At 55.6% G+C, this 27,984-nt stretch overlaps 11 non-coding genes across 11 annotated transcripts; all 11 read right to left on the reverse strand.

The window, feature by feature from the left end:
- Window positions 1-1,578: 1,578 nt before the first annotated feature.
- On the reverse strand, window positions 1,579-1,669 carry LOC117310765 (small nucleolar RNA SNORD116). The gene has a single exon (XR_004524808.1). It is a non-coding gene; the product is annotated as a small nucleolar RNA SNORD116 (small nucleolar RNA).
- A 2,440-nt stretch (window positions 1,670-4,109) lies between these two features.
- On the reverse strand, window positions 4,110-4,201 carry LOC117310760 (small nucleolar RNA SNORD116). Its single transcript, XR_004524803.1, has one exon. It is a non-coding gene; the product is annotated as a small nucleolar RNA SNORD116 (small nucleolar RNA).
- A 2,384-nt stretch (window positions 4,202-6,585) lies between these two features.
- LOC117310761 (small nucleolar RNA SNORD116) lies at window positions 6,586-6,676 on the reverse strand. The gene has a single exon (XR_004524804.1). It is a non-coding gene; the product is annotated as a small nucleolar RNA SNORD116 (small nucleolar RNA).
- A 2,478-nt stretch (window positions 6,677-9,154) lies between these two features.
- LOC117310739 (small nucleolar RNA SNORD116) lies at window positions 9,155-9,245 on the reverse strand. Its single transcript, XR_004524783.1, has one exon. It is a non-coding gene; the product is annotated as a small nucleolar RNA SNORD116 (small nucleolar RNA).
- A 2,391-nt stretch (window positions 9,246-11,636) lies between these two features.
- LOC117310764 (small nucleolar RNA SNORD116) lies at window positions 11,637-11,727 on the reverse strand. The gene has a single exon (XR_004524807.1). It is a non-coding gene; the product is annotated as a small nucleolar RNA SNORD116 (small nucleolar RNA).
- Window positions 11,728-14,185: 2,458 nt separating this feature from the next.
- On the reverse strand, window positions 14,186-14,277 carry LOC117310724 (small nucleolar RNA SNORD116). The gene has a single exon (XR_004524769.1). It is a non-coding gene; the product is annotated as a small nucleolar RNA SNORD116 (small nucleolar RNA).
- Window positions 14,278-16,679: 2,402 nt separating this feature from the next.
- LOC117310740 (small nucleolar RNA SNORD116) lies at window positions 16,680-16,771 on the reverse strand. Its single transcript, XR_004524784.1, has one exon. It is a non-coding gene; the product is annotated as a small nucleolar RNA SNORD116 (small nucleolar RNA).
- Window positions 16,772-19,236: 2,465 nt separating this feature from the next.
- LOC117310736 (small nucleolar RNA SNORD116) lies at window positions 19,237-19,328 on the reverse strand. The gene has a single exon (XR_004524780.1). It is a non-coding gene; the product is annotated as a small nucleolar RNA SNORD116 (small nucleolar RNA).
- A 2,409-nt stretch (window positions 19,329-21,737) lies between these two features.
- LOC117310741 (small nucleolar RNA SNORD116) lies at window positions 21,738-21,829 on the reverse strand. Its single transcript, XR_004524785.1, has one exon. It is a non-coding gene; the product is annotated as a small nucleolar RNA SNORD116 (small nucleolar RNA).
- A 2,465-nt stretch (window positions 21,830-24,294) lies between these two features.
- On the reverse strand, window positions 24,295-24,386 carry LOC117310747 (small nucleolar RNA SNORD116). Its single transcript, XR_004524791.1, has one exon. It is a non-coding gene; the product is annotated as a small nucleolar RNA SNORD116 (small nucleolar RNA).
- A 2,409-nt stretch (window positions 24,387-26,795) lies between these two features.
- LOC117310742 (small nucleolar RNA SNORD116) lies at window positions 26,796-26,887 on the reverse strand. Its single transcript, XR_004524786.1, has one exon. It is a non-coding gene; the product is annotated as a small nucleolar RNA SNORD116 (small nucleolar RNA).
- Window positions 26,888-27,984: the final 1,097 nt, after the last annotated feature.

Raw genomic sequence — 27,984 nt, forward strand, 5'->3', positions numbered from 1 at the left:
GGAAGGGCACACGGCGAATATGACGGCCTCCACCAAAAGCGGCTCATAGGGACCCACGACAAGGGCACTGAGGAACACCTGGCTAATCAAGGCAGACTCACCAGCAGGCATACTTCCTGGCCTGCTGTTAGGACAGACGACCTACCTTGTCGTACACACAAAGGGTAATGGCATGGGAACCATTACGATGCCCAACGGGCGGGGCAAACTTTGCAGCAATTGGGTCTCTTGCAGGCTGACTGGCACTTTCACACTCTGGGTCCGTCAGTGACGTGACCTCGGTGAAACCGTGAGGCCCAGGTCCTCTAGAAGCAAACGTGTTACCTACAGCCGCGCAACAGAGAACCCGGCCAACAGCCTAGACACCTGAACCGGTTATGGACTTCTCTGGACTGTGTCCAGGCACGCCGTACACCACAGTCTCAAAGCACCAGCGGGTGGCAGGAGAAAAGATCCCCGCACCACCACATCCTCTCGGGCCCGGAAAACCTGTAGCCTTTCCTTGCAGCCGACTCCCTTTCCGCGTGGTTTTCCAATGACCTCCGGGAAGGTCTGCAATCCTCAGGGACTGCTAGGTGGGCTGGGTGTAGTACCGATGCAGGGCTGTACTGAGGAACACCTTCACATCTCAACACAGGGAGAACGTGACAGACAGGACAAAACACCCCAGGCCTCCAAATCAGCCCCCATGAGAAGACACCATACTGTGCCACGAAGGCAACCATTCCCTGGACAGGGGACCCGCCATGAAGTAAATTGACAAGGAGGGGAAACAAGCGAGACACGCCACAGATGGCTCCCGTGTTCCCTCTCTACACTTGCCTCAAAGTCCATGAGGGAATACCAAAGTGTTCCGGAAGCCTATGACCACCATCGATCTATCCACCCACCAGTAAACCTGTGGGATTAGCCAGCCATCTCTCGTGTCTCTTCATTCGCCGTGCCCTCCTCTCTCACCGGGATCCAACGTGTCAGGGAAAGATGCCAGAGCCACCCCTCACCAAAAGAAGCTTGCTGTGACTTATCTTCACTAAGGAATTTCTAGCCCTCACACAGCACACACAAGCCAGACACAACCCGAGGAGGAGCCCTTAGCTTGGCCAACCTCCCGGTGGCAATGGCCCATTGGATTTCTCCCCTTATCAGGAGAAACCTAAAACTGCATCTGGTCTCCCAAGCAGAACATGGCAAAGAAGCCTGCCCTAGGCCAGGAATCCTGCTCTGACCCTGAGCCTACCAGACTTCCGTTTCTTTGCGGGCACAAGGCAACGAGTAGCCGGTGGCGGAGGCATGTAGAACTCAAGGGCAGGCGACCGGACCACCAAGGGCTCACGCTTCCTCTCCTACCCGAATGCTGAAACGTGGAAGGGACAGCAGTCTGGCTAGGGACCAAGGGAACCCCACAGACGGCACGCTCTCCCTAGCCTTCCCTCCTGGATTGGCATCCAGGGCTCCTTCCCAATGCCTCTTCTCCCCATCAGACGGCCACAAGCCTTCAACTTAAACAGCGCTGTGGACACCCACGGGAGCAAATGCAACGCGAAACCTCTCCCTACTTTCTTTTGGGAGCCACGTGTTGGACCTCAGTTCCAAGGAGGAGACGGCAGGGATTTCTCACTCATTTGTTCAGATTTCCAAGGAATGCATTTGTGGAAGTCATCGTCGAGCCAAGCACATGCTCAAACGCTGGACATGCAACTTGCAGATTCACACCACGGTACGGACAGCGAGCTGAATCACGTCAGCATACGGCAGTGAACAAAGCAAAGCATTGGGGAAGGAAATGCAGCCAGTTCTCAGGGCATCGAAGCTCGGGTTCCCATGGAAAAGGCCAGAAGGTGAGGGTGTAGCCCCGTTGCACATGTTCCCTTGGTCAAACCTCTAGGTTTTAGGAAAGAGGTGCTACTTACCGCACAACAAGGGTTAAACCAGGATCATCATGGAATGCGGGCCAACACCCCTGTGAGGCTCCTCCTCCTCACTTCACCGGGTGTCGGATTATACAGATGGTCCCAGGTTGATCTGCTGCTGGAATTCCTTTCTTGGCATTCCACCTGGCTCGGGGTGAGAGAACACATGCGCCTATAGGAGGGTGCACGGGTGCACCGAGCGAAAGGGCGATGTCCCTCAGTGATGCGTGCTCTGTCTCCCTCGACATGTAATTTGCTGCAGATCTTGCCTGTGGGTCCGCAGGGAAACGTGAAAGCAAACATAGAGCTGACGCCTTCAGAGGGTGCGGCCATCAGGACATAGAGCACCGCTGTCCAAAATCCCCCTGGTCTCGGGCACTGCAATTCCACTCCTGAGTGCTCTCCATCCACCACAGCAGAAGGATGTTTCCTAAACCCCTGAGACACCCTCTGGGCAACTGTGGCCCTCAGACTAAGAGCCGGTGCCATCTAGGGGAACACGCCCGCCCTTGGCACATATTCTTCCACACAAGTGCCACGCTCTTACGGGGAAGAGATCTTCCACAAGGGAAGGGGCCTTGGCCGAATATGACGGCCTTCAACAAAAGCAGCTCGAAGGGAACCGTGACAAAGGGCACGTGAGGAACACCTGGACTGATCAAGGGAGACTCACCAGTAGGCACACTTCCTGAGCTGCTGCCAAGACAGATGACCTACCCTTGGTTCACACACAGAGGTAATGACATGGGAAACATTCTGAAGCCCAACGTGGTGGGGAAACCCTTGCAACCAAATGGCATGGGAGCCATTCCAATGCCATTGTGGGGATGACACCATTGCACAATGGGGTCAACTGCAGTGGTACCTGGCACATTCACACTCCGGGCCCGTCAGTGACGTGACCTCGGAGAAACAGTGAGGCCCGGGTCTTCTAGAAGCAATGTGTGACCCACAGCATGCAATTAAGAGAAACAGCCAACAGCCTAGACACCTGAACCGCTATGACTCGTCTGGCCTGTGGCCAGGCACACCGGATACCACAGTCTGGATGCACCAGCGCGTGGCAGTGAAAATGACCCCCGCACCACACACCTCACCCGCCTTTAAATCTATAGCCTTTCCTTGGCAGCCGACTCCCTTTTTCCGATGGTTGTGCCCAGTGACCCCGGGAGGAGCTGCAAACCTCAGGGAACGCTATGTGGGCCAGGTTAGTAAAGATGTTGGGCTGGACTCAGGAACACCCTCACACCTTCAACACAGGGGGAAACGTGGACAGACAGGGACAAAAACCCCACGACCTCCAAATCAGCCCCCATGAGAAGACACCATACTGTGCCACAAAGGCAACCATTCACTAGCATAGGGACCCGCATGAAGTAAATCGACCAAGGAGGGGAGAAAGGCGGGACAGTCCACAGAAGTTCTCCCTTGTTCCCTCTCTACACGTGCCTCCAAATGCTCCTGAGGGGATATCAAAGTGTTCCTGGAAGCCTATGGCCTCTGTCAATCTGTCCACCCACAAGTAGACATGTGGCTTAGCCAGCCATTCATGTGTCTTTATAGGTAGCCTTGCCTTCCCTCTCACCGGGATCCAAAGTGTCATGGAAAGATGCCAGAGCCACCCTCACCAAGAAGCTTGCTGTGACTTATCTTGACTAAGGCATTTTCTAGCCTGTTCACACAGCACACACAAGCCGGAAACAAACGAGGAGGAGCCATCAGCTTGGCCAACCGCCCGGGGACAATGGCCCATTGGATTTCTCCCCTCATCATGAGAAAACCTAAACTGCATCTGGTCTCCCAAGCAGAACATGACAAAGAGCCAGCCCTAGGCCAGGAATCCTGCTCTGACCCTGAGCATAGACTTCTCTTCCGTGAGGGCACAAGGCAACGAGTAGCCGGTGGCGGCGGCCTGTAGAACTCAAATGCAGTCGATAGGACCACCAACGGTTCACGCTTCCTTTCCTAGCCGCGTGCTCGTCCGTGGCAGGGGACAGAAGTCCTGGCTCGACCAAGGAACCCAGAGACGGCACGCTGTCCCTAGCCTTCCCACCTGGATGGCATCCCAGGCTCCTTTCCAATGGCTCTTCTCCCCATGAGACGGCCACAACCCTCCACTCGAACAACGTGGCTGTACACACACACGGCAGCAAACGCAACCTCAACCTCTCCCTACTTTCCTTTTGGGAGCCACGTGCTGGACCTCAGTTCCGATGAGGAGACGGGTAGGGTTTTCTCACTCATTTGTTCAGATTTCCAAGGAATGCATTTGTGGGGGTCATCATCGATCCAAGCACATGCTCAAACGCCGGACATGCAAAGTTGCAGATTCCACCAAGGGACGGCCAGTGAGCTGAATCATGTCAGCATACAGAAGCGGCCAGATCTGAGCCATGGGGCAGGAAATGCAGCCAGTTCTCAGGTCATCGAAGCTCATGTCCCCAGGGAAAAAGACAGAAGATGAGGCTGTAGCACCGGTTTCAGTCCCGTGGCCAAACCTCTAGGTTTTAGCAAAGAAGTGCCACTTACCGCAACAAGGTTTTAAACCAGGATCCTCATGGAATGTGCGCCAAACACCCTGCGAGACTCTCCTCCTCCTTCACCAGGTATTATGGATGATAGGATGGCCCCAGGCTGCTCTGCTGCTGGGAGTCCGGCCCTGGCAGTCCACCTGGCTCGGGCTGAGAGAACACACGCGTGCCTGAGGATGGTGCACGGGCGCAACGAGGGAAAGGGCAGATACCATCTAGTGATGCGTGCTCTATATCCCTCAACATTTCATTTGCTGCCCATCGTGCCTGGGTGTTCCGCACGTAAATGTGAAAGCAATGTGGCGTAGACGCCTTCACGGCGTGCCGCCATCAGGACAAAGAGCCCGCTGTCCAACAACACCCTGGCCTCGGGCCTGCAATTCCTCTCCTGAGCACTCTCCCTCCATCACAGCTAAAGGATGTCTTCCGGAAACCCTGAGACACGCTCAGGGCAACTGTGCCTCCTCAGACTAAGAGCCAGTGACCTTTGGGGAACACACCAACTCTAAGCACACATGGCTCCACACAGTGGACGCGCCCGGAAGATCAAGAGATCTTCCACAAGGGAAGGGCACACGGCCGAATATGACGGCCTCCACCAAAAGCGGCTCATAGGGACCCACGACAAAGGCACGTGAGGAAACACCTGGGCTAATCAAGGCAGATCACCGCAGCGCTACTCCTGGCCTGCTGTTAGGACAGACGACCTACCCTTGTCGTACACACAAAGGTAATGGCAGGGAACATTACGATGCCCAACGTGGCGGGGCAAACTGTTGCAGCAATGGGTCTCTTGCAGTGCTGCTGGCACTTTCACACTCTGGGTCCGTCAGTGACGTGACCTCGGTGAAACGTGAGGCCCAGGTCCTCTAGAAGCAACGTGTTACCTACAGCCGCGCAACAAGAGAACCCGGCCAACAGCCTAGACACCTGAACCGGTATGACTTCTCTGGACTGTGGCCAGGCACGCCGTACACCACAGTCTCAAAGCACCAGCGGGTGGCAGGAGAAAAGATCCCGCACCACACATCCTCTGGGCCCGGAAACCTGTAGCCTTTCCTTGGCAGCCGACTCCCTTTCCGCGTGGTTTTGCCCAATGACCTCCGGGAAGGTCTGCAATCCTCAGGGACTGCTAGGTGGGCTGGGTGTAGTACCGATGCAGGGCTGTACTGAGGAACACCTTCACATCTTCAACACAGGGAGAACGTGGAAAGACAGGGACAAAAACACCCACGCCTCCAAATCAGCCCCCATGAGAAGACACCATACTGTGCCACGAAGGCAACCATTCCCTGGCACAGGGACCGCCATGAAGTAAATTGACCAAGGAGGGGAAACAAGCGAGACACGCCACAGATGTGCTCCCGTGTTCCCTCTCTACACTTGCCTCCAAATGTCCCTGAGGGAATACCAAAAGTGTTCCGGAAGCCTATGACCACCATCGATCTATCCACCCACCAGTAAACCTGTGGGATTAGCCAGCCATCTCTCGTGTCTTCTTCATTCGCCTTGCCCTCTCTCTCCACCGGGATCCCAACGTGTCAGGGAAAGATGCCAGAGCCACCCCTCACCAAAGAAGCTTGCTGTGACTTATCTTCACTAAGGCATTTTCTAGCCCTTTCACACAGCACACACAAGCCAGACACAACCCGAGGAGGAGCCCTTAGCTTGGCCAACCTCCCGGTGGCAATGGCCCATTGGATTTCTCCCTTATCAGGAGAAACCTAAACTGCATCTGGTCTCCCAAGCAGAACATGGCAAAGAAGCCTGCCCTAGGCCAGGAATCCTGCTCTGACCCTGAGCCTACAGACTTCCGTTTCTTTGCGGGCACAAGGCAACGAGTAGCCGGTGGCGGAGGCCTGTAGAACTCAAGGGCAGGCGACCGGACCACCAAGGGCTCACGCTTCCTCTCCTACCCGAATGCTGAACCGTGGCAGGGGACAGCAGTCCGGCTAGACCAAGGAACCCACAGACGGCACGCTCTCCCTAGCCTTCCCTCTGGATTGGCATCCCAGGCTCCTTCCCAATGCCTCTTCTCCCCATCAGACGGCCACAAGCCTCAACTTAAACAGCGTGGCTGTGGACACCCACGGGAGCAAATGCAACGCGAACCTCTCCCTACTTTCTTTTGGGAGCCACGTGTTGGACCTCAGTTCCAAGGAGGAGACGGCAGGGATTCTCACTCATTTTGTTCAGATTTCCAAGGAATGCATTTGTGGAAGTCATCGTCGAGCCAAGCACATGCTCAAACGCTGGACATGCAAACTTGCAGATTCCACCACGGTACGGACAGCGAGCTGAATCACGTCAGCATACGGCAGTGAACAAAGCAAAGCCATTGGGGAAGGAAATGCAGCCAGTTCTCAGGGCATCGAAGCTCGGGTTCCCATGGAAAAGGCCAGAAGGTGAGGGTGTAGCCCCGTTGCACATGTTCCCTTGGTCAAACCTCTAGGTTTAGGAAAGAGGTGCCTACTTACCGCAACAAGGGTTAAACCAGGATCCTCATGGAATGCGGGCCAACACCCCTGTGAGGCTCCTCCTCCTCACTTCACCGGGTGTCAGGGATTATACAGATGGTCCCAGGTTGATCTGCTGCTGGAATTCCTTTCTTGGCATTCCACCTGGCTCGGGGTGAGAGAACACATGCGTCCTATAGGAGGGTGCAGGGTGCACCGAGCGAAAGGGCGATGTCCCTCAGTGATGCGTGCTCTGTCTCCCCTCGACATGTAATTTGCTGCAGATCTTGCCTGTGGGTCCGCAGGGAAACGTGAAAGCAACATAGAGCTGACGCCTTCAGAGGGTGCGGCCATCAGGACATAGAGCACCGCTGTCCAAAATCCCCCTGGTCTCGGGCACTGCAATTCCACTCCTGAGTGCTCTCCCATCCACCACAGCAGAAGGATGTCTTCCTAAACCCCTGAGAGACCCTCTGGGCAACTGTGGCCCCTCAGACTAAGAGCCGGTGCCATCTAGGGGAACACGCCCGCCCTTGGCACATATTCTTCCACACAAGTGCCACGCTCTTACGGGGAAGAGATCTCCACAAGGGAAGGGGCCTTGGCCGAATATGACGGCCTTCATCAAAAGCAGCTCGAAGGGAACCGTGACAAAGGGCACGTGAGGAACACCTGGACTGATCAGGGAGACTCACCAGTAGGCACACTTCCTGAGCTGCTGCCAAGACAGATGACCTACCCTTGGTTCACACACAGAGGTAATGACATGGGAAACATTCTGAAGCCCAACTGGTGGGGAAACCCTTGCAACCAAATGGCATGGGAGCCATTCCAATGCCCATTGTGGCGGAGAACACCATTGCACCAATGGGGTCAACTGCAGTGTGTACCTGGCACATTCACACTCCGGGCCCGTCAGTGACGTGACCTCGGAGAAACAGTGAGGCCCGGGTCTTCTAGAAGCAATGTGTGACCCACAGCCATGCAAGTAAGAGAACCCAGCCAACAGCCTAGACACCTGAACCGCTATGACTCGTCTGGCCTGTGGCCAGGCACACCGGATACCACAGTCTGATGCACCAGCGCGTGGCAGTGAAAATGACCCCCGCACCACACACCCTCACCCGCCTTTAAATCTATAGCCTTTCCTTGGCAGCCGACTCCCTTTTTTCCGCATGGTTGTGCCCAGTGACCTCCGGGAGGAGCTGCAAACCTCAGGGAACGCTATGTGGGCCAGGTTTAGTAAAGATGTTGGCTGGACTCAGGAACACCCTCACACCTTCAACACAGGGGGAACGTGGACAGACAGGGACAAAACCACCCCACGACCTCCAAATCAGCCCCCATGAGAAGACACCATACTGTGCCACAAAGGCAACCATTCACTAGCATAGGGACCCGCCATGAAGTAAATCGACCAAGGAGGGGAGAAAGGCGGGACAGTCCACAGAAGTTCTCCCGTGTTCCCTCTTACACGTGCCTCCAAATGCTCCTGAGGGATATCAAAAGTGTTCCTGGAAGCCTATGGCCTCTGTCAATCTGTCCACCCACAAGTAGACATGTGGGCTTAGCCAGCCATTCATGTGTCTTTATAGGTAGCCTTGCCTTCCCCTCCGGGATCACCCATCCCTCACCGGATGCCTGTCATGTTGTAAAGCATGATAGAGCCAGAGCAACCCCTCACCAAAGAAGCTTGCTGTGACTTATCTTGACTAAGGCATTTTCTAGCCTGTTCACACAGCCACACAAGCCGGGAAAACAACCGAGGAGGAGCCATCAGCTTGGCCAACCGCCCGGGACAATGGCCCATTGGATTTCTCCCCTCATCATGAGAACCTAAACTGCATCTGGTCTCCCAAGCAGAACATGACAAAGAGCCAGCCCTAGGCCAGGAATCCTGCTCTGACCCTGAGCATAGACTTCTCTTTCCGTGAGGGCACAAGGCAACGAGTAGCCGGTGGCGGCGGCCTGTAGAACTCAAATGCAGTCGATAGGACCACCAACGGTTCACGCTTCCTTTCCTAGCCGCGTGCTCGTCCGTGGCAGGGGACAGAAGTCCTGGCTCGACCAAGGAACCCAGAGACGGCACGCTGTCCCTAGCCTTCCCACCTGGATTGGCATCCCAGGCTCCTTTCCCAATGGCTCTTCTCCCCATGAGACGGCCACAACCCTCCACTCGAACAACGTGGCTGTACACACACACGGCAGCAAACGCAACCTCAACCTCTCCCTACTTTCCTTTTGGGAGCCACGTGCTGGACCTCAGTTCCGATGAGGAGACGGTAGGGTTTTCTCACTCATTTTGTTCAGATTTCCAAGGAATGCATTGTGGGGGTCATCATCGATCCAAGCACATGCTCAAACGCCGGACATGCAAAGTTGCAGATTCCACCAAGGGACGGCCAGTGAGCTGAATCATGTCAGCATACAGAAGCGGCCAGATCTGAGCCATGGGGCAGGAAATGCAGCCAGTTCTCAGGTCATCGAAGCTCATGTTCCCAGGAAAAAGACAGAAGATGAGGCTGTAGCACCGGTTTCAGTTCCCGTGGCCAAACCTCTAGGTTTTAGCAAAGAAGTGCCACTTACCGCAACAAGGTTTAAACCAGGATCCTCATGGAATGTGCGCCAACACCCCTGCGAGACTCCTCCTCCTCCCTTCACAGGTATATGGATGATACGGATGGCCCCAGGCTGCTCTGCTGCTGGGGGATCCGGCCCTGGCAGTCCACCTGGCTCGGGCTGAGAGAAAACACACGCGTGCCTGAGGATGGTGCACGGGCGCACCGAGGGAAAGGGCGATACCATCTAGTGATGCGTGCTCTATATCCCCTCAACATTTCATTTGCTGCCCATCGTGCCTGGGTGTCCGCACGTAAATGTGAAAGCAATGTGGCGTAGACGCCTTCACGGCGTGCCGCCATCAGGACAAAGAGCCCGCTGTCCAACAACACCCTGGCCTCGGGCCCTGCAATTCCTCTCCTGAGCACTCTCCCCTCCATCACAGCTAAAGGATGTCTTCCGGAAACCCCTGAGACACGCTCAGGGCAACTGTGCCTCCTCAGACTAAGAGCCAGTGACCTTTGGGGAACACACCAACTCTAAGCACACATGGCTCCACACAGTGGACGCGCCCGGAAGATCAAGAGATCTTCCACAAGGGAAGGCACCGGCCGAATATGACGGCCACCAAAAGCGGCTCATAGGGACCCACGACAAAGGGCACGTGAGGAACACCTGGGCTAATCAAGGCAGACTCACCAGCAGGCATACTTCCTGGCCTGCTGTTAGGACAGACGACCTACCCTTGTCGTACACACAAAGGTAATGGCATGGGAACCATTACGATGCCCAACGTGGCGGGGCAAACTGTTGCAGCAATTGGGTCTCTTGCAGTGCTGCCTGGCACTTTCACACTCTGGGTCCGTCAGTGACGTGACCTCGGTGAAACCGTGAGGCCCAGGTCCTCTAGAAGCAACGTGTTACCTACAGCCGCGCAACAAGAGAACCCGGCCAACAGCCTAGACACCTGAACGGTATGACTTCTCTGGACTGTGGCCAGGCACGCCGTACACCACAGTCTCAAAGCACCAGCGGGTGGCAGGAGAAAAGATCCCCGCACCACACATCCTCTCGGGGCCCGGAAACCTGTAGCCTTTCCTTGGCAGCCGACTCCCTTTCCGCGTGGTTTTGCCCAATGACCTCGGGAAGGTCTGCAATCCTCAGGGACTGCTAGGTGGGGGGGTAGTACCGATGCAGGGCTGTACTGAGGAACACCTTCACATCTTCAACACAGGGAGAACGTGGACAGACAGGGACAAAACACCCCACGGCCTCCAAATCAGCCCCATGAGAAGACACCATACTGTGCCACGAAGGCAACCATTCCCTGGCACAGGGACCCGCCATGAAGTAAATTGACCAAGGAGGGAAAACAAGCGAGACACGCACAGATGTGCTCCCGTGTTCCCTCTCTACACTTGCCTCCAAATGTCCCTGAGGGAATACCAAAGTGTTCCCGGAAGCCTATGACCACCATCGATCTATCCACCCACCAGTAAACCTGTGGGATTAGCCAGCCATCTCTCGTGTCTTCTTCATTCGCCTTGCCCTCCTCTCTCCACCGGATCCAACGTGTCAGGGAAAGATGCCAGAGCCACCCCTCACCAAAGAAGCTTGCTGTGACTTATCTTCACTAAGGCATTTTCTAGCCCTTTCACACAGCACACACAAGCCAGACACAACCCGAGGAGGAGCCCTTAGCTTGGCCAACCTCCGGGTGGCAATGGCCCATTGGATTCTCCCCTTATCAGGAGAAAACCTAAACTGCATCTGGTCTCCCAAGCAGAACATGGCAAAGAAGCCTGCCCTAGGCCAGGAATCCTGCTCTGACCCTGAGCCTACAGACTTCCGTTTCTTTGCGGCACAAGGCAACGAGTAGCCGGTGGCGGAGGCCTGTAGAACTCAAGGGCAGGCGAACCGGACCACCAAGGGCTCACGCTTCCTCTCCTACCCGAATGCTGAACCGTGGCAGGGACAGCAGTCCCGGCTAGACCAAGGAACCCACAGACGGCACGCTCTCCCTAGCCTTCCCTCCTGGATTGGCATCCCAGGCTCCTTTCCCAATGCCTCTTCTCCCATCAGACGGCCACAAGCCTCAACTTAAACAGCGTGGCTGTGGACACCCACGGGAGCAAATGCAACGCGAACCTCTCCCTACTTCCTTTTGGGAGCCACGTGTTGGACCTCAGTTCCAAGGAGGAGACGGCAGGGATTTCTCACTCATTTTGTCAGATTTCCAAGGAATGCATTTGTGGAAGTCATCGTCGAGCCAAGCACATGCTCAAACGCTGGACATGCAACTTGCAGATTCCACCACGGTACGGACAGCGAGCTGAATCACGTCAGCATACGGCAGTGAACAAAGCAAAGCCATTGGGGAAGGAAATGCAGCCAGTTCTCAGGGCATCGAAGCTCGGTTCCCATGGAAAAGGCCAGAAGGTGAGGGTGTAGCCCCGTTGCACATGTTTCCCTTGGTCAAACCTCTAGTTTTAGGAAAGAGGTGCTACTTTACCGCAACAAGGGTTAACCAGGATCCTCATGGAATGCGGGCCAACACCCCTGTGAGGCTCCTCCTCCTCACTTCACCGGGTGTCAGGGATTATACAGATGGTCCCAGGTTGATCTGCTGCTGAATTCCTTCTTGGCATTCCACCTGGCTCGGGGTGAGAGAACACATGCGTCCTATAGGAGGGTGCACGGGTGCACCGAGCGAAAGGGCGATGTCCCTCAGTGATGCGTGCTCTGTCTCCCCTCGACATGTAATTTGCTGCAGATCTTGCCTGTGGTCCGCAGGGAAACGTGAAAGCAACATAGAGCTGACGCCTTCAGAGGGTGCGGCCATCAGGACATAGAGCACCGCTGTCCAAAATCCCCCTGGTCTCGGGCACTGCAATTCCACTCCTGAGTGCTCTCCCATCCACCACAGCAGAAGGATGTCTTCCTAAACCCCTGAGACACCCTCTGGGCAACTGTGGCCCCTCAGACTAAGAGCCGGTGCCATCTAGGGGAACACGCCCGCCCTGGCACATATTCTTCCACACAAGTGCCACGCTCTTACGGGGAAGAGATCTTCCACAAGGGAAGGGGCCTTGGCCGAATATGACGGCCTTCATCAAAAGCAGCTCGAAGGGAACCGTGACAAAGGGCACGTGAGGAACACCTGGACTGATCAAGGGAGACTCACCAGTAGGCACACTTCCTGAGCTGCTGCCAAGACAGATGACCTACCCTTGGTTCACACACAGAGGTAATGACATGGGAAACATTCTGAAGCCCAACGTGGTGGGGAAACCCTTGCAACCAAATGGCATGGGAGCCATTCCAATGCCCATTGTGGCGGAGAACACCATTGCACCAATGGGTCAACTGCAGTGGTACCTGGCACATTCACACTCCGGGCCCGTCAGTGACGTGACCTCGGAGAAACAGTGAGGCCCGGGTCTTCTAGAAGCAATGTGTTGACCCACAGCCATGCAATTAAGAGAACCCAGCCAACAGCCTAGACACCTGAACCGCTATGACTCGTCTGGCCTGTGGCCAGGCACACCGGATACCACAGTCTGGATGCACCAGCGCGTGGCAGTGAAAATGACCCCCGCACCACACACCCTCACCCGCCTTTAAATCTATAGCCTTTCCTTGGCAGCCGACTCCCTTTTTTCCGCATGGTTGTGCCCAGTGACCTCCGGGAGGAGCTGCAAACCTCAGGGAACGCTATGTGGGCCAGGTTTAGTAAAGATGTTGGGCTGGACTCAGGAACACCCTCACACCTTCAACACAGGGGGAACGTGGACAGACAGGGACAAAACACCCCACGACCTCCAATCAGCCCCCATGAGAAGACACCATACTGTGCCACAAAGGCAACCATTCACTAGCATAGGGACCCGCCATGAAGTAAATCGACCAAGGAGGGGAGAAAGGCGGGACAGTCCACAGAAGTTCTCCCGTGTTCCCTCTCTACACGTGCCTCCAAATGCTCCTGAGGGGATATCAAAAGTGTTCCTGGAAGCCTATGGCCTCTGTCAATCTGTCCACCCACAAGTAGACATGTGGGCTTAGCCAGCCATTCATGTGTCTTTATAGGTAGCCTTGCCCTTCCCTCTCCACCGGGATCCCAACGTGTCATGGAAAGATGCCAGAGCCACCCCTCACCAAAGAAGCTTGCTGTGACTTATCTTGACTAAGGCATTTTCTAGCCTGTTCACACAGCACACACAAGCCGGAAACAACCCGAGGGGAGCCATCAGCTTGGCCAACCGCCCGGGGACAATGGCCCATTGGATTTCTCCCCTCATCATGAGAAACCTAAACTGCATCTGGTCTCCCAAGCAGAACATGACAAAGAGCCAGCCCTAGGCCAGGAATCCTGCTCTGACCCTGAGCATAGACTTCTCTTTCCGTGAGGGCACAAGGCAACGAGTAGCCGGTGGCGGCGGCCTGTAGAACTCAAATGCAGTCGATAGGACCACCAACGGTTCACGCTTCCTTTCCTAGCCGCGTGCTCGTCCGTGGCAGGGGACAGAAGTCCTGGCTCGACCAAGGAACCCAGAGACGGCACGCTGTCCCTAGCCTTCCCACCTGGATTGGCATCCCAGGCTCCTTTCCCAATGGCTCTTCTCCCCATGAGACGGCCACAACCCTCCACTCGAACAACGTGGCTGTACACACACACGGCAGCAAACGCAACCTCAACCTCTCCCTACTTTCCTTTTGGGAGCCACGTGCTGGACCTCAGTTCCGATGAGGAGACGGTAGGGTTTTCTCACTCATTTTGTTCAGATTTCCAAGGAATGCATTTGTGGGGGTCATCATCGATCCAAGCACATGCTCAAACGCCGGACATGCAAAGTTGCAGATTCCACCAAGGGACGGCCAGTGAGCTGAATCATGTCAGCGTACAGAAGCGGCCAGATCTGAGCCATGGGGCAGGAATGCAGCCAGTTCTCAGGTCATCGAAGCTCATGTTCCCCAGGAAAAAGACAGAAGATGAGGCTGTAGCACCGGTTTTCAGTTCCCGTGGCCAAACCTCTAGGTTTTAGCAAAGAAGTGCCACTTACCGCAACAAGGTTTAAACCAGGATCCTCATGGAATGTGCGCCAACACCCCGCGAGACTCCTCCTCCTCCCTTCACCAGGTATTATGGATGATACGGATGGCCCCAGGCTGCTCTGCTGCTGGGAGTCCGGCCCTGGCAGTCCACCTGGCTCGGGCTGAGAGAACACACGCGTGCCTGAGGATGGTGCACGGGCGCACCGAGGGAAAGGGCGATACCATCTAGTGATGCGTGCTCTATATCCCCTCAACATTTCATTTGCTGCCCATCGTGCCTGGTGTCCGCACGTAAATGTGAAAGCAATGTGGCGTAGACGCCTTCACGGCGTGCCGCCATCAGGACAAAGAGCCCCGCTGTCCACAACACCCTGGCCTCGGGCCCTGCAATTCCTCTCCTGAGCACTCTCCCCTCCATCACAGCTAAAGGATGTCTTCCGGAAACCCTGAGACACGCTCAGGGCAACTGTGCCTCCTCAGACTAAGAGCCAGTGACCTTTGGGGAACACACCAACTCTAAGCACACATGGCTCCACACAGTGGACGTGCCCGGAAGATCAAGAGATCTTCCACAAGGGAAGGGCACACGGCCGAATATGACGGCCTCCACCAAAAGCGGCTCATAGGGACCCACGACAAAGGGCACGTGAGGAACACCTGGGCTAATCAAGGCAGACTCACCAGCAGGCATACTTCCTGGCCTGCTGTTAGGACAGACGACCTACCCTTGTCGTACACACAAAGGTAATGGCATGGGAACCATTACGATGCCCAACGTGGCGGGGCAAACTGTTGCAGCAATTGGGTCTCTTGCAGTGCTGCCTGGCACTTTCACACTCTGGGTCCGTCAGTGACGTGACCTCGGTGAAACCGTGAGGCCCAGGTCCTCTAGAAGCAACGTGTTACCTACAGCCGCGCAACAAGAGAACCCGGCCAACAGCCTAGACACCTGAACCGGTATGACTTCTCTGGACTGTGGCCAGGCACGCCGTACACCACAGTCTCAAAGCACCAGCGGGTGGCAGGAGAAAAGATCCCCGCACCACACATCCTCTCGGGCCCGGAAACCTGTAGCCTTTCCTTGGCAGCCGACTCCCTTTCCGCGTGGTTTTGCCCAATGACCTCCGGGAAGGTCTGCAATCCTCAGGGACTGCTAGGTGGGCTGGGTGTAGTACCGATGCAGGGCTGTACTGAGGAACACCTTCACATCTTCAAACACAGGGAGAACGTGGACAGACAGGGACAAAACACCCCACGGCCTCCAAATCAGCCCCCATGAGAAGACACCATACTGTGCCACGAAGGCAACCATTCCCTGGCACAGGACCCGCCATGAAGTAAATTGACCAAGGAGGGGAAACAAGCGAGACACGCACAGATGTGCTCCCGTGTTCCCTCTCTACACTTGCCTCCAAATGTCCCTGAGGGAATACCAAAAGTGTTCCCGGAAGCCTATGACCACCATCGATCTATCCACCCACCAGTAAACCTGTGGGATTAGCCAGCCATCTCTCGTGTCTTCTTCATTCGCCTTGCCCTCCTCTCTCCACCGGGATCCCAACGTGTCAGGGAAAGATGCCAGAGCCACCCCTCACCAAAGAAGCTTGCTGTGACTTATCTTCACTAAGGCATTTTCTAGCCCTTTCACACAGCACACACAAGCCAGACACAACCGAGGAGGAGCCCTTAGCTTGGCCAACCTCCCGGTGGCAATGGCCCATGGATTTCTCCCCTTATCAGGAGAAACCTAAACTGCATCTGGTCTCCCAAGCAGAACATGGCAAAGAAGCCTGCCCTAGGCCAGGAATCCTGCTCTGACCCTGAGCCTACAGACTTCCGTTTCTTTGCGGGCACAAGGCAACGAGTAGCCGGTGGCGGAGGCCTGTAGAACTCAAGGGCAGGCGACCGGACCACCAAGGGCTCACGCTTCCTCTCCTACCCGAATGCTGAACCGTGGCAGGGGACAGCAGTCCCGGCTAGACCAAGGAACCCACAGACGGCACGCTCTCCCTAGCCTTCCCTCCTGGATTGGCATCCCAGGCTCCTTTCCCAATGCCTCTTCTCCCCATCAGACGGCCACAAGCCTCAACTTAAACAGCGTGGCTGTGGACACCCACGGGAGCAAATGCAACGCGAACCTCTCCCTACTTTCCTTTTGGGAGCCACGTGTTGGACCTCAGTTCCAAGGAGGAGACGGCAGGGATTTCTCACTCATTTTGTTCAGATTTCCAAGGAATGCATTTGTGGAAGTCATCGTCGAGCCAAGCACATGCTCAAACGCTGGACATGCAAACTTGCAGATTCCACCACGGTACGGACAGCGAGCTGAATCACGTCAGCATACGGCAGTGAACAAAGCAAAGCCATTGGGGAAGGAAATGCAGCCAGTTCTCAGGGCATCGAAGCTCGGGTTCCCATGGAAAAGGCCAGAAGGTGAGGGTGTAGCCCCGTTGCACATGTTCCCTTGGTCAAACCTCTAGGTTTTAGAAAGAGGTGCTACTTACCGCAACAAGGGTTAAACCAGGATCCTCATGGAATGCGGGCCAACACCCCTGTGAGGCTCCTCCTCCTCACTTCACCGGGTGTCAGGGATTATACAGATGGTCCCAGGTTGATCTGCTGCTGGAATTCCTTTCTTGGCATTCCACCTGGCTCGGGGTGAGAGAACACATGCGTCCTATAGGAGGGTGCACGGGTGCACCGAGCGAAAGGGCGATGTCCCTCAGTGATGCGTGCTCTGTCTCCCCTCGACATGTAATTTGCTGCAGATCTTGCCTGTGGGTCCGCAGGGAAACGTGAAAGCAACATAGAGCTGACGCCTTCAGAGGGTGCGGCCATCAGGACATAGAGCACCGCTGTCCAAAATCCCCCTGGTCTCGGGCACTGCAATTCCACTCCTGAGTGCTCTCCCATCCACCACAGCAGAAGGATGTCTTCCTAAACCCCTGAGGACCCTCTGGGCAACTGTGGCCCCTCAGACTAAGAGCCGGTGCCATCTAGGGGAACACGCCCGCCCTTGGCACATATTCTTCCACACAAGTGCCACGCTCTTACGGGGAAGAGATCTTCCACAAGGGAAGGGGCCTTGGCCGAATATGACGGCCTTCATCAAAAGCAGCTCGAAGGGAACCGTGACAAAGGGCACGTGAGGAACACCTGGACTGATCAAGGGAGACTCACCAGTAGGCACACTTCCTGAGCTGCTGCCAAGACAGATGACCTACCCTTGGTTCACACACAGAGGTAATGACATGGGAAACATTCTGAAGCCCAACGTGGTGGGGAAACCCTTGCAACCAAATGGCATGGGAGCCATTCCAATGCCCATTGTGGCGGAGAACACCATTGCACCAATGGGGTCAACTGCAGTGGTACCTGGCACATTCACACTCCGGGCCCGTCAGTGACGTGACCTCGGAGAAACAGTGAGGCCCGGGTCTTCTAGAAGCAATGTGTGACCCACAGCCATGCAATTAAGAGAACCCAGCCAACAGCCTAGACACCTGAACCGCTATGACTCGTCTGGCCTGTGGCCAGGCACACCGGATACCACAGTCTGGATGCACCAGCGCGTGGCAGTGAAAATGACCCCCGCACCACACACCCTCACCCGCCTTTAAATCTATAGCCTTTCCTTGGCAGCCGACTCCCTTTTTTCCGCATGGTTGTGCCCAGTGACCTCCGGGAGGAGCTGCAAACCTCAGGGAACGCTATGTGGGCCAGGTTTAGTAAAGATGTTGGGCTGGACTCAGGAACACCCTCACACCTTCAACACAGGGGGAACGTGGACAGACAGGGACAAAACACCCCACGACCTCCAAATCAGCCCCCATGAGAAGACACCATACTGTGCCACAAAGGCAACCATTCACTAGCATAGGGACCCGCCATGAAGTAAATCGACCAAGGAGGGGAGAAAGGCGGGACAGTCCACAGAAGTTCTCCCGTGTTCCCTCTCTACACGTGCCTCCAAATGCTCCTGAGGGGATATCAAAAGTGTTCCTGGAAGCCTATGGCCTCTGTCAATCTGTCCACCCACAAGTAGACATGTGGGCTTAGCCAGCCATTTCATGTGTCTTTATAGGTAGCCTTGCCCTTCCCTCTCCACCGGGATCCCAACGTGTCATGGAAAGATGCCAGAGCCACCCCTCACCAAAGAAGCTTGCTGTGACTTATCTTGACTAAGGCATTTTCTAGCCTGTTCACACAGCACACACAAGCCGGAAACAACCCGAGGAGGAGCCATCAGCTTGGCCAACCGCCCGGGGACAATGGCCCATTGGATTTCTCCCCTCATCATGAGAAACCTAAACTGCATCTGGTCTCCCAAGCAGAACATGACAAAGAGCCAGCCCTAGGCCAGGAATCCTGCTCTGACCCTGAGCATAGACTTCTCTTTCCGTGAGGGCACAAGGCAACGAGTAGCCGGTGGCGGCGGCCTGTAGAACTCAAATGCAGTCGATAGGACCACCAACGGTTCACGCTTCCTTTCCTAGCCGCGTGCTCGTCCGTGGCAGGGGACAGAAGTCCTGGCTCGACCAAGGAACCCAGAGACGGCACGCTGTCCCTAGCCTTCCCACCTGGATTGGCATCCCAGGCTCCTTTCCCAATGGCTCTTCTCCCCATGAGACGGCCACAACCCTCCACTCGAACAACGTGGCTGTACACACACACGGCAGCAAACGCAACCTCAACCTCTCCCTACTTTCCTTTTGGGAGCCACGTGCTGGACCTCAGTTCCGATGAGGAGACGGTAGGGTTTTCTCACTCATTTTGTTCAGATTTCCAAGGAATGCATTTGTGGGGGTCATCATCGATCCAAGCACATGCTCAAACGCCGGACATGCAAAGTTGCAGATTCCACCAAGGGACGGCCAGTGAGCTGAATCATGTCAGCATACAGAAGCGGCCAGATCTGAGCCATGGGGTAGGAAATGCAGCCAGTTCTCAGGTCATCGAAGCTCATGTTCCCCAGGAAAAAGACAGAAGATGAGGCTGTAGCACCGGTTTTCAGTTCCCGTGGCCAAACCTCTAGGTTTTAGCAAAGAAGTGCCACTTACCGCAACAAGGTTTAAACCAGGATCCTCATGGAATGTGCGCCAACACCCCTGCGAGACTCCTCCTCCTCCCTTCACCAGGTATTATGGATGATACGGATGGCCCCAGGCTGCTCTGCTGCTGGGAGTCCGGCCCTGGCAGTCCACCTGGCTCGGGCTGAGAGAACACACGCGTGCCTGAGGATGGTGCACGGGCGCACCGAGGGAAAGGGCGATACCATCTAGTGATGCGTGCTCTATATCCCCTCAACATTTCATTTGCTGCCCATCGTGCCTGGGTGTCCGCACGTAAATGTGAAAGCAATGTGGCGTAGACGCCTTCACGGCGTGCCGCCATCAGGACAAAGAGCCCCGCTGTCCAACAACACCCTGGCCTCGGGCCCTGCAATTCCTCTCCTGAGCACTCTCCCCTCCATCACAGCTAAAGGATGTCTTCCGGAAACCCTGAGACACGCTCAGGGCAACTGTGCCTCCTCAGACTAAGAGCCAGTGACCTTTGGGGAACACACCAACTCTAAGCACACATGGCTCCACACAGTGGACGCGCCCGGAAGATCAAGAGATCTTCCACAAGGGAAGGGCACACGGCCGAATATGACGGCCTCCACCAAAAGCGGCTCATAGGGACCCACGACAAAGGGCACGTGAGGAACACCTGGGCTAATCAAGGCAGACTCACCAGCAGGCATACTTCCTGGCCTGCTGTTAGGACAGACGACCTACCCTTGTCGTACACACAAAGGTAATGGCATGGGAACCATTACGATGCCCAACGTGGCGGGGCAAACTGTTGCAGCAATTGGGTCTCTTGCAGTGCTGCCTGGCACTTTCACACTCTGGGTCCGTCAGTGACGTGACCTCGGTGAAACCGTGAGGCCCAGGTCCTCTAGAAGCAACGTGTTACCTACAGCCGCGCAACAAGAGAACCCGGCCAACAGCCTAGACACCTGAACCGGTATGACTTCTCTGGACTGTGGCCAGGCACGCCGTACACCACAGTCTCAAAGCACCAGCGGGTGGCAGGAGAAAAGATCCCCGCACCACACATCCTCTCGGGCCCGGAAACCTGTAGCCTTTCCTTGGCAGCCGACTCCCTTTCCGCGTGGTTTTGCCCAATGACCTCCGGGAAGGTCTGCAATCCTCAGGGACTGCTAGGTGGGCTGGGTGTAGTACCGATGCAGGGCTGTACTGAGGAACACCTTCACATCTTCAACACAGGGAGAACGTGGACAGACAGGGACAAAACACCCCACGGCCTCCAAATCAGCCCCCATGAGAAGACACCATACTGTGCCACGAAGGCAACCATTCCCTGGCACAGGGACCCGCCATGAAGTAAATTGACCAAGGAGGGGAAACAAGCGAGACACGCCACAGATGTGCTCCCGTGTTCCCTCTCTACACTTGCCTCCAAATGTCCCTGAGGGAATACCAAAAGTGTTCCCGGAAGCCTATGACCACCATCGATCTATCCACCCACCAGTAAACCTGTGGGATTAGCCAGCCATCTCTCGTGTCTTCTTCATTCGCCTTGCCCTCCTCTCTCCACCGGGATCCCAACGTGTCAGGGAAAGATGCCAGAGCCACCCCTCACCAAAGAAGCTTGCTGTGACTTATCTTCACTAAGGCATTTTCTAGCCCTTTCACACAGCACACACAAGCCAGACACAACCCGAGGAGGAGCCCTTAGCTTGGCCAACCTCCCGGTGGCAATGGCCCATTGGATTTCTCCCCTTATCAGGAGAAACCTAAACTGCATCTGGTCTCCCAAGCAGAACATGGCAAAGAAGCCTGCCCTAGGCCAGGAATCCTGCTCTGACCCTGAGCCTACAGACTTCCGTTTCTTTGCGGGCACAAGGCAACGAGTAGCCGGTGGCGGAGGCCTGTAGAACTCAAGGGCAGGCGACCGGACCACCAAGGGCTCACGCTTCCTCTCCTACCCGAATGCTGAACCGTGGCAGGGGACAGCAGTCCCGGCTAGACCAAGGAACCCACAGACGGCACGCTCTCCCTAGCCTTCCCTCCTGGATTGGCATCCCAGGCTCCTTTCCCAATGCCTCTTCTCCCCATCAGACGGCCACAAGCCTCAACTTAAACAGCGTGGCTGTGGACACCCACGGGAGCAAATGCAACGCGAACCTCTCCCTACTTTCCTTTTGGGAGCCACGTGTTGGACCTCAGTTCCAAGGAGGAGACGGCAGGGATTTCTCACTCATTTTGTTCAGATTTCCAAGGAATGCATTTGTGGAAGTCATCGTCGAGCCAAGCACATGCTCAAACGCTGGACATGCAAACTTGCAGATTCCACCACGGTACGGACAGCGAGCTGAATCACGTCAGCATACGGCAGTGAACAAAGCAAAGCCATTGGGGAAGGAAATGCAGCCAGTTCTCAGGGCATCGAAGCTCGGGTTCCCATGGAAAAGGCCAGAAGGTGAGGGTGTAGCCCCGTTGCACATGTTCCCTTGGTCAAACCTCTAGGTTTTAGGAAAGAGGTGCTACTTACCGCAACAAGGGTTAAACCAGGATCCTCATGGAATGCGGGCCAACACCCCTGTGAGGCTCCTCCTCCTCACTTCACCGGGTGTCAGGGATTATACAGATGGTCCCAGGTTGATCTGCTGCTGGAATTCCTTTCTTGGCATTCCACCTGGCTCGGGGTGAGAGAACACATGCGTCCTATAGGAGGGTGCACGGGTGCACCGAGCGAAAGGGCGATGTCCCTCAGTGATGCGTGCTCTGTCTCCCCTCGACATGTAATTTGCTGCAGATCTTGCCTGTGGGTCCGCAGGGAAACGTGAAAGCAACATAGAGCTGACGCCTTCAGAGGGTGCGGCCATCAGGACATAGAGCACCGCTGTCCAAAATCCCCCTGGTCTCGGGCACTGCAATTCCACTCCTGAGTGCTCTCCCATCCACCACAGCAGAAGGATGTCTTCCTAAACCCTGAGACACCCTCTGGGCAACTGTGGCCCCTCAGACTAAGAGCCGGTGCCATCTAGGGGAACACGCCCGCCCTTGGCACATATTCTTCCACACAAGTGCCACGCTCTTACGGGGAAGAGATCTTCCACAAGGGAAGGGGCCTTGGCCGAATATGACGGCCTTCATCAAAAGCAGCTCGAAGGGAACCGTGACAAAGGGCACGTGAGGAACACCTGGACTGATCAAGGGAGACTCACCAGTAGGCACACTTCCTGAGCTGCTGCCAAGACAGATGACCTACCCTTGGTTCACACACAGAGGTAATGACATGGGAAACATTCTGAAGCCCAACGTGGTGGGGAAACCCTTGCAACCAAATGGCATGGGAGCCATTCCAATGCCCATTGTGGCGGAGAACACCATTGCACCAATGGGGTCAACTGCAGTGGTACCTGGCACATTCACACTCCGGGCCCGTCAGTGACGTGACCTCGGAGAAACAGTGAGGCCCGGGTCTTCTAGAAGCAATGTGTGACCCACAGCCATGCAATTAAGAGAACCCAGCCAACAGCCTAGACACCTGAACCGCTATGACTCGTCTGGCCTGTGGCCAGGCACACCGGATACCACAGTCTGGATGCACCAGCGCGTGGCAGTGAAAATGACCCCCGCACCACACACCCTCACCCGCCTTTAAATCTATAGCCTTTCCTTGGCAGCCGACTCCCTTTTTTCCGCATGGTTGTGCCCAGTGACCTCCGGGAGGAGCTGCAAACCTCAGGGAACGCTATGTGGGCCAGGTTTAGTAAAGATGTTGGGCTGGACTCAGGAACACCCTCACACCTTCAACACAGGGGGAACGTGGACAGACAGGGACAAAACACCCCACGACCTCCAAATCAGCCCCCATGAGAAGACACCATACTGTGCCACAAAGGCAACCATTCACTAGCATAGGGACCCGCCATGAAGTAAATCGACCAAGGAGGGGAGAAAGGCGGGACAGTCCACAGAAGTTCTCCCGTGTTCCCTCTCTACACGTGCCTCCAAATGCTCCTGAGGGATATCAAAAGTGTTCCTGGAAGCCTATGGCCTCTGTCAATCTGTCCACCCACAAGTAGACATGTGGGCTTAGCCAGCCATTTCATGTGTCTTTATAGGTAGCCTTGCCCTTCCCTCTCCACCGGGATCCCAACGTGTCATGGAAAGATGCCAGAGCCACCCCTCACCAAAGAAGCTTGCTGTGACTTATCTTGACTAAGGCATTTTCTAGCCTGTTCACACAGCACACACAAGCCGGAAACAACCCGAGGAGGAGCCATCAGCTTGGCCAACCGCCCGGGGACAATGGCCCATTGGATTTCTCCCCTCATCATGAGAAACCTAAACTGCATCTGGTCTCCCAAGCAGAACATGACAAAGAGCCAGCCCTAGGCCAGGAATCCTGCTCTGACCCTGAGCATAGACTTCTCTTTCCGTGAGGGCACAAGGCAACGAGTAGCCGGTGGCGGCGGCCTGTAGAACTCAAATGCAGTCGATAGGACCACCAACGGTTCACGCTTCCTTTCCTAGCCGCGTGCTCGTCCGTGGCAGGGGACAGAAGTCCTGGCTCGACCAAGGAACCCAGAGACGGCACGCTGTCCCTAGCCTTCCCACCTGGATTGGCATCCCAGGCTCCTTTCCCAATGGCTCTTCTCCCCATGAGACGGCCACAACCCTCCACTCGAACAACGTGGCTGTACACACACACGGCAGCAAACACAACCTCAACCTCTCCCTACTTTCCTTTTGGGAGCCACGTGCTGGACCTCAGTTCCGATGAGGAGACGGTAGGGTTTTCTCACTCATTTTGTTCAGATTTCCAAGGAATGCATTTGTGGGGGTCATCATCGATCCAAGCACATGCTCAAACGCCGGACATGCAAAGTTGCAGATTCCACCAAGGGACGGCCAGTGAGCTGAATCATGTCAGCGTACAGAAGCGGCCAGATCTGAGCCATGGGGTAGGAAATGCAGCCAGTTCTCAGGTCATCGAAGCTCATGTTCCCCAGGAAAAAGACAGAAGATGAGGCTGTAGCACCGGTTTTCAGTTCCCGTGGCCAAACCTCTAGGTTTTAGCAAAGAAGTGCCACTTACCGCAACAAGGTTTAAACCAGGATCCTCATGGAATGTGCGCCAACACCCCTGCGAGACTCCTCCTCCTCCCTTCACCAGGTATTATGGATGATACGGATGGCCCCAGGCTGCTCTGCTGCTGGGAGTCCGGCCCTGGCAGTCCACCTGGCTCGGGCTGAGAGAACACACGCGTGCCTGAGGATGGTGCACGGGCGCACCGAGGGAAAGGGCGATACCATCTAGTGATGCGTGCTCTATATCCCCTCAACATTTCATTTGCTGCCCATCGTGCCTGGGTGTCCGCACGTAAATGTGAAAGCAATGTGGCGTAGACGCCTTCACGGCGTGCCGCCATCAGGACAAAGAGCCCCGCTGTCCAACAACACCCTGGCCTCGGGCCCTGCAATTCCTCTCCTGAGCACTCTCCCCTCCATCACAGCTAAAGGATGTCTTCCGGAAACCCTGAGACACGCTCAGGGCAACTGTGCCTCCTCAGACTAAGAGCCAGTGACCTTTGGGGAACACACCAACTCTAAGCACACATGGCTCCACACAGTGGACGCGCCCGGAAGATCAAGAGATCTTCCACAAGGGAAGGGCACACGGCCGAATATGACGGCCTCCACCAAAAGCGGCTCATAGGGACCCACGACAAAGGGCACGTGAGGAACACCTGGGCTAATCAAGGCAGACTCACCAGCAGGCATACTTCCTGGCCTGCTGTTAGGACAGACGACCTACCCTTGTCGTACACACAAAGGTAATGGCATGGGAACCATTACGATGCCCAACGTGGCGGGGCAAACTGTTGCAGCAATTGGGTCTCTTGCAGTGCTGCCTGGCACTTTCACACTCTGGGTCCGTCAGTGACGTGACCTCGGTGAAACCGTGAGGCCCAGGTCCTCTAGAAGCAACGTGTTACCTACAGCCGCGCAACAAGAGAACCCGGCCAACAGCCTAGACACCTGAACCGGTATGACTTCTCTGGACTGTGGCCAGGCACGCCGTACACCACAGTCTCAAAGCACCAGCGGGTGGCAGGAGAAAAGATCCCCGCACCACACATCCTCTCGGGCCCGGAAACCTGTAGCCTTTCCTTGGCAGCCGACTCCCTTTCCGCGTGGTTTTGCCCAATGACCTCCGGGAAGGTCTGCAATCCTCAGGGACTGCTAGGTGGGCTGGGTGTAGTACCGATGCAGGGCTGTACTGAGGAACACCTTCACATCTTCAACACAGGGAGAACGTGGACAGACAGGGACAAAACACCCCACGGCCTCCAAATCAGCCCCCATGAGAAGACACCATACTGTGCCACGAAGGCAACCATTCCCTGGCACAGGGACCCGCCATGAAGTAAATTGACCAAGGAGGGGAAACAAGCGAGACACGCCACAGATGTGCTCCCGTGTTCCCTCTCTACACTTGCCTCCAAATGTCCCTGAGGGAATACCAAAAGTGTTCCCGGAAGCCTATGACCACCATCGATCTATCCACCCACCAGTAAACCTGTGGGATTAGCCAGCCATCTCTCGTGTCTTCTTCATTCGCCTTGCCCTCCTCTCTCCACCGGGATCCCAACGTGTCAGGGAAAGATGCCAGAGCCACCCCTCACCAAAGAAGCTTGCTGTGACTTATCTTCACTAAGGCATTTTCTAGCCCTTTCACACAGCACACACAAGCCAGACACAACCCGAGGAGGAGCCCTTAGCTTGGCCAACCTCCCGGTGGCAATGGCCCATTGGATTTCTCCCCTTATCAGGAGAAACCTAAACTGCATCTGGTCTCCCAAGCAGAACATGGCAAAGAAGCCTGCCCTAGGCCAGGAATCCTGCTCTGACCCTGAGCCTACAGACTTCCGTTTCTTTGCGGGCACAAGGCAACGAGTAGCCGGTGGCGGAGGCCTGTAGAACTCAAGGGCAGGCGACCGGACCACCAAGGGCTCACGCTTCCTCTCCTACCCGAATGCTGAACCGTGGCAGGGGACAGCAGTCCCGGCTAGACCAAGGAACCCACAGACGGCACGCTCTCCCTAGCCTTCCCTCCTGGATTGGCATCCCAGGCTCCTTTCCCAATGCCTCTTCTCCCCATCAGACGGCCACAAGCCTCAACTTAAACAGCGTGGCTGTGGACACCCACGGGAGCAAATGCAACGCGAACCTCTCCCTACTTTCCTTTTGGGAGCCACGTGTTGGACCTCAGTTCCAAGGAGGAGACGGCAGGGATTTCTCACTCATTTTGTTCAGATTTCCAAGGAATGCATTTGTGGAAGTCATCGTCGAGCCAAGCACATGCTCAAACGCTGGACATGCAAACTTGCAGATTCCACCACGGTACGGACAGCGAGCTGAATCACGTCAGCATACGGCAGTGAACAAAGCAAAGCCATTGGGGAAGGAAATGCAGCCAGTTCTCAGGGCATCGAAGCTCGGGTTCCCATGGAAAAGGCCAGAAGGTGAGGGTGTAGCCCCGTTGCACATGTTCCCTTGGTCAAACCTCTAGGTTTTAGGAAAGAGGTGCTACTTACCGCAACAAGGGTTAAACCAGGATCCTCATGGAATGCGGGCCAACACCCCTGTGAGGCTCCTCCTCCTCACTTCACCGGGTGTCAGGGATTATACAGATGGTCCCAGGTTGATCTGCTGCTGGAATTCCTTTCTTGGCATTCCACCTGGCTCGGGGTGAGAGAACACATGCGTCCTATAGGAGGGTGCACGGGTGCACCGAGCGAAAGGGCGATGTCCCTCAGTGATGCGTGCTCTGTCTCCCCTCGACATGTAATTTGCTGCAGATCTTGCCTGTGGGTCCGCAGGGAAACGTGAAAGCAACATAGAGCTGACGCCTTCAGAGGGTGCGGCCATCAGGACATAGAGCACCGCTGTCCAAAATCCCCCTGGTCTCGGGCACTGCAATTCCACTCCTGAGTGCTCTCCCATCCACCACAGCAGAAGGATGTCTTCCTAAACCCCTGAGACACCCTCTGGGCAACTGTGGCCCCTCAGACTAAGAGCCGGTGCCATCTAGGGGAACACGCCCGCCCTTGGCACATATTCTTCCACACAAGTGCCACGCTCTTACGGGGAAGAGATCTTCCACAAGGGAAGGGGCCTTGGCCGAATATGACGGCCTTCATCAAAAGCAGCTCGAAGGGAACCGTGACAAAGGGCACGTGAGGAACACCTGGACTGATCAAGGGAGACTCACCAGTAGGCACACTTCCTGAGCTGCTGCCAAGACAGATGACCTACCCTTGGTTCACACACAGAGGTAATGACATGGGAAACATTCTGAAGCCCAACGTGGTGGGGAAACCCTTGCAACCAAATGGCATGGGAGCCATTCCAATGCCCATTGTGGCGGAGAACACCATTGCACCAATGGG

The sequence above is a fragment of the Tursiops truncatus genome, unplaced genomic scaffold, assembly GCF_011762595.2.
Source record: "Tursiops truncatus isolate mTurTru1 unplaced genomic scaffold, mTurTru1.mat.Y mat_scaffold_137_arrow_ctg1, whole genome shotgun sequence".
In the NCBI taxonomy this organism is placed as follows: Eukaryota; Metazoa; Chordata; class Mammalia; order Artiodactyla; family Delphinidae; genus Tursiops; species Tursiops truncatus.